Source organism: Spea bombifrons, chromosome 3, assembly GCF_027358695.1.
Source record: "Spea bombifrons isolate aSpeBom1 chromosome 3, aSpeBom1.2.pri, whole genome shotgun sequence".
Taxonomy (NCBI): domain Eukaryota; kingdom Metazoa; phylum Chordata; class Amphibia; order Anura; family Pelobatidae; genus Spea; species Spea bombifrons.
Window position 1 is genome coordinate 120,702,566 of NC_071089.1, and position 4,722 is coordinate 120,707,287.

At 41.2% G+C, this 4,722-nt stretch overlaps 1 long non-coding RNA gene across 1 annotated transcript; it reads left to right on the forward strand.

The window, feature by feature from the left end:
• Positions 1-274: 274 nt before the first annotated feature.
• On the forward strand, positions 275-2,070 carry LOC128484641 (uncharacterized). Its single transcript, XR_008351182.1, has 3 exons — positions 275-290; positions 699-814; positions 2,022-2,070. It is a non-coding gene; the product is annotated as an uncharacterized LOC128484641 (long non-coding RNA).
• The last annotated feature ends 2,652 nt before the right edge of the window (positions 2,071-4,722 follow it).

The window sequence follows — 4,722 nt, forward strand, 5'->3', positions numbered from 1 at the left end:
GCAGAACCAAACCTTACTCTGTCTTTTTTAATTCTCCGTATTTATCATTTCTTATATAAAATGGCAGCTTATAGGTATGATAAGTCGCACTTGGCTTTTTGACAAAGAATGATTTTGTCAGAGTTCACAGGAAAGCAGCAGGAAAAGTATAATTTCTACTCAATAGGATATGCAAATAGCACCAAACCATTCCTTCTGTAGATGCTATAAATACGGAAGGTGATCGGTCGTCTCCTCTCATCCACAACTAGGAGCAGCTGCCATCGCATTCATCCATCATGAAGTATCAGGTCAGTGATAGCGATTTAATATTTATATATATAATACATATTCCACCGTACAAACCCAATCATTTCTATAAACTCAATGAAGTTGATTCTGAGACAACGTTTTAAAAATTGGTCTCCTTGTATAAAAGAATTCATTTAGAATGAATTTGCGATGGTATTAAAATAACGGTAATTCTATCTCCCAGTTTCATCGTTTGCTCTATTTCATGAAAGACATTTAAAACCAATCACGCTTGCCGTAATTCACATATATATATATATATATATAGTTAGCATTGGGAGGGTCTTTAATTTCTGGCATCCACCATAATTTGGATTTCCTCATTGAGTAAAATGAACTATAAAGAATATGAAAAAAGGAGAGCAAACTAATTATTCTACATTAATGGTGAAACATTCTCATTGCAGGCGCAGACGTCCATCTTGTTTCTCCTCCTCTGTTACTGGAGCCGCCCTCCGACCGTCTCCGGCTTCACAGAAGAACAACTGGAAAGGGTAACCGGCTACGTCCACAGAACCTTCGGGTACGGTTTCATCTTCTTCTTAGTTTTTTAAAGGTCGTCTCACTGGTTTATCTATACATTATACAGGGCTGTCTCGCTGACTTAACTATATATTATACAGGGCTGTCTCAATATAACAATACATCATACAGGACTGTCTCACTATTATAACTATGCATTACACAGGGATGTCTAACTAATGTAACTATACATTGCACAGGGCTGTCTTACTAATATAACTATGCATTACACAGGGATGTCTAACTCATGTAACTATACATTGCACAGGGCTGTCTTACTAAAATAACTATGCATTACACAGGGATGTCTAACTCATGTAACTATACATTACACAGGACTGTCTAACTATTATAACTCTACATTATACAGGGCTACCTAACACATATAAATATACATTACACAGGGCTGTCTCACTAATATAACTATATATTATACAAGGCTGTCTTACCAATATATGGTAAGTTATATCACTGATATAACTATACTTTAAAGCCCTCTGACCCTGCAGCATTGAGCTCTAGGCCACCCAGTACAGATACTGGGTAGTTTGGAGCTCATTTACAGGGGTTTAGGCCATGCGTGTTTGAGGCATACACAGTTATAACACAATTATTCCTGTACACCCTGTGTAGTGCATTGTGCATAGGCAGTATTATTATGCCTGGACAGACTCAGATTTGATGGGACAGGACTCAAAAAACTGGACTGTCCTGGGAAATTTCTGAGTGTTGGCAGGTAATAGCCCCACAAGATTACGCAGCACTATGCATGCACTTGATGACACTTCCTTGTTGTCTGGGGCCACAGGCCTCTCCCCAGTAGGGTACCAGCTCCTGCGCAGCCTGTGACTGGGCCCACAACCCAGTGTAACATGGAGGGAAAGGAAAGGGAGGGCAGTGAAACATAAGGAGGAGAAGAAGGATGAAAAGCCAATCAGAGCGAGGGAGGAGTGGCTCCTCTCTGCTTGGGTCTGATGGCTCCTCACATTACCCCAGCAGAGGGGCAGCTCGGGCTACAACTAATCAAGGGATAGAGGCCTACCACTCTGGGGCCCCAAAGCCATTGTTCCATGTGTTCCTTGGTTAATGTGCCCCTGGAAACGGACTCCTACTGAAGCCATAGGAGCAGCAGCCAATTTTACTCAGCAAGTTATATATTTTTTTTAACTTTGATCATTATGTCTAAGTAACATTGTATCTCCCCACAGAATAAGTGGTCAGTACGCCTATATAATCAAGTTCACTGCAGCCCAATGTAAGGCGCTCAGTGAAAATGATACAGCCGCTGCTCTGAATGGTGAAAACATCCAAAACGTTAAGAATGCCATGAATTCCCGGACAATATACAAAGGAAGACAGATGGTAATGGCCAAGTACAGGAACCTGACTGAAACACAAAGAGAACACGCAGAATATCGTCTTCTTTATCCATCTTTGACGTCCAGCGTCTCACCAGCAGAAGACCTCATGAACAGACAACCTGCTGCCGGATGTGTTTTATTCTATACGTATAACTCCCCATGTAATGCGTATTGTACCAATCCCAATGGACCTTTTAATATCGTGAACAAGTTAAGCGTCTTAAATAATAAGAAAATAAGGAGAAATAATACGGCTTTCGTTTTCAATATATTATACAAAAAAAACTGTTGTCACGAAAATGGATTGACATTAATCAATGAAAAAATGCCCCTCTATCGCTGTACCAATAATTGCGTTAAGTGCTTTAACGGTAAAACATTGGATGCCCGCTGTTTAAACCCTGAATGATACATATTTCAGAATTATGCGTAGGATTTCTTCCTCAGGATAGGTGCCACTTTGAGTCCCACGACATTCCCAGAGTAGAGTAATGTCCCACATGCATTGGATTTTAATGCTTTATGTCCCGCTTTTTCCCTCTTCTCACTGTGATCTCGGTGTGTGATGAGCGTACAGTGATCCCAAAGCATGGATCTGCACCAACCAAAGGCGTTCGTCATATTTCTCTTCCGGCATTTGAATGGCATTAGGGTAACTATGCTCAAAACAAGTGCCATGATGAAACAGCGGTGCCATCACACAGCCAGATCTCCCGAGGATCAGACGCCCAGAGACTGAGGAACCTTGCAATGGAGGACCTTCTATGAACATCCTTCATTGCCAAGGGGTTAAATTAGTTTAGTTTGCTCACTAGTGCCCCCCACTGGACCCAAATATCGCTAATTCTTTGAAGAAATAAGTGAAATCAGGCCGTGTAGTAGATCCGACTATCATCTCCCAAAATATTTGTCAATTTCTTACAGATCCTGAGGAAGTAATTTGCATTTTATATAAAGTATAATCATACTCTCTGCTATACTATCATAAAATTCATTTCCATTATATATAATCATATGATTTCTACTCAGACAAATAAGTTGATTTGGACAAACTTTATCTATCTGCTATATTCTTGAAATAAAATCATCTTCACCGCATAGTTTGGGGCTGTCGTGTGTTTTGTTGTTATCTACAGTCGTGGCGCCATGTACTATTTTGCTGTTGAATCATTAAAAAGTCGCACTTATTGTTCAAGAATAATTCAGGCGACAGCAATGACTAAAAGAAACAGAATAGTAAAGGAAAGAAAAAAAGGCTTTAATCAACATAGAAACAAGTCAGACCCTTTTAGCCTGTCTAGTCAGCCAATTTTCCCGCTTTAAACACTCAAACCTTTACCAGTCGTTGGTCTCGTCTTAGATTCAGGAGCCGTATGCCTATCCCATGCATGTTTCAATTCCTTCACTGTAACAGCATCTAACACTTTTGCTGGGAAACTGCTCAATTTATCTACTACTCTTTCTGTAAAAGACAACATATTTCCTTGCAGTCTTAGCCCACTAGTGTTTAAAATAAACTTGCCTCCTGTCCTTTGTTAAATTTCATTGGTAGTGTAACTACAGGGGCCGGAGTGGTCACAACTGCAATGGTGACCATCTCTAGGGGCCCGGGACGACACCTTCGACCACTTGTTCCTGTGTCCTCGTAGCGATTCAAAATGGTTCAGAAAGGCCCCATCCGATCTGGGCCAGCACAGGGAGACAGGAATGCATCTGGGTCACGTGACCCTGTGGTGAAACCGAGGCTGTCTGCACAGTATGCGAGCAGCAGGGCAGAGAGGTAAGAAGGTAAGCACGTGAGGGAGGGAGTATGTTTCTATGTGTGTATGTATGTATGTGAGTTTGAATATGTATGCATAAGTGTATGTGAGCATAGATGTCTATATATAAGTGTAAATGAGCACGTATGTCTATGTATAAATGTATATGAGCACATATATGTCTATGTATAAGTGTATGTGAGCACGTATATGTCTATGTATAAGTGTGTGTGAGCACGTATGTCTATGTATAAGTATATGTGGGAACGTATGTCTATATATAAGTGTGTGTGAGCATGGATGTCTACCGTGTTTCCCCGATAGTAAGACACCCCCGATTGTAAGACGTATCGGGAGTTTCAGAGGGGTCAGCTAATATAAGCCGTACCCCGAAAGTAAGACATATGTCTTACTTTCGGGGAAACACGGGGGATTTGCCGGGTCCGCCACTCTAAGGGGCCGGGAAGTCCCCACCAAGGCCGGCCTTATGTGTCTGCGGCCGCACAGGATTTAAATTAAAACATCGGGGTTTTTTTTTAACTTTATTTAACATCCTCCATGTTAAATAAAGTTAAAAAAAAACTTTATTTAACATGGAGGATGTTAAATAAAGTTTTTTTAACTTTATTTAACATGGAGGATGTTAAATAAAGTTGAAAAAAAACCCCGATGTTTTTATTTAAACCCTGTGCGGCCGCAGACCCCTAAGGCCGGCCCCTTAGAGCAGGGCCGACCTTTGGGGTGTGCGACCGCACAGGGCGCCACACTCCAGGGGGTGCCAACCTGCG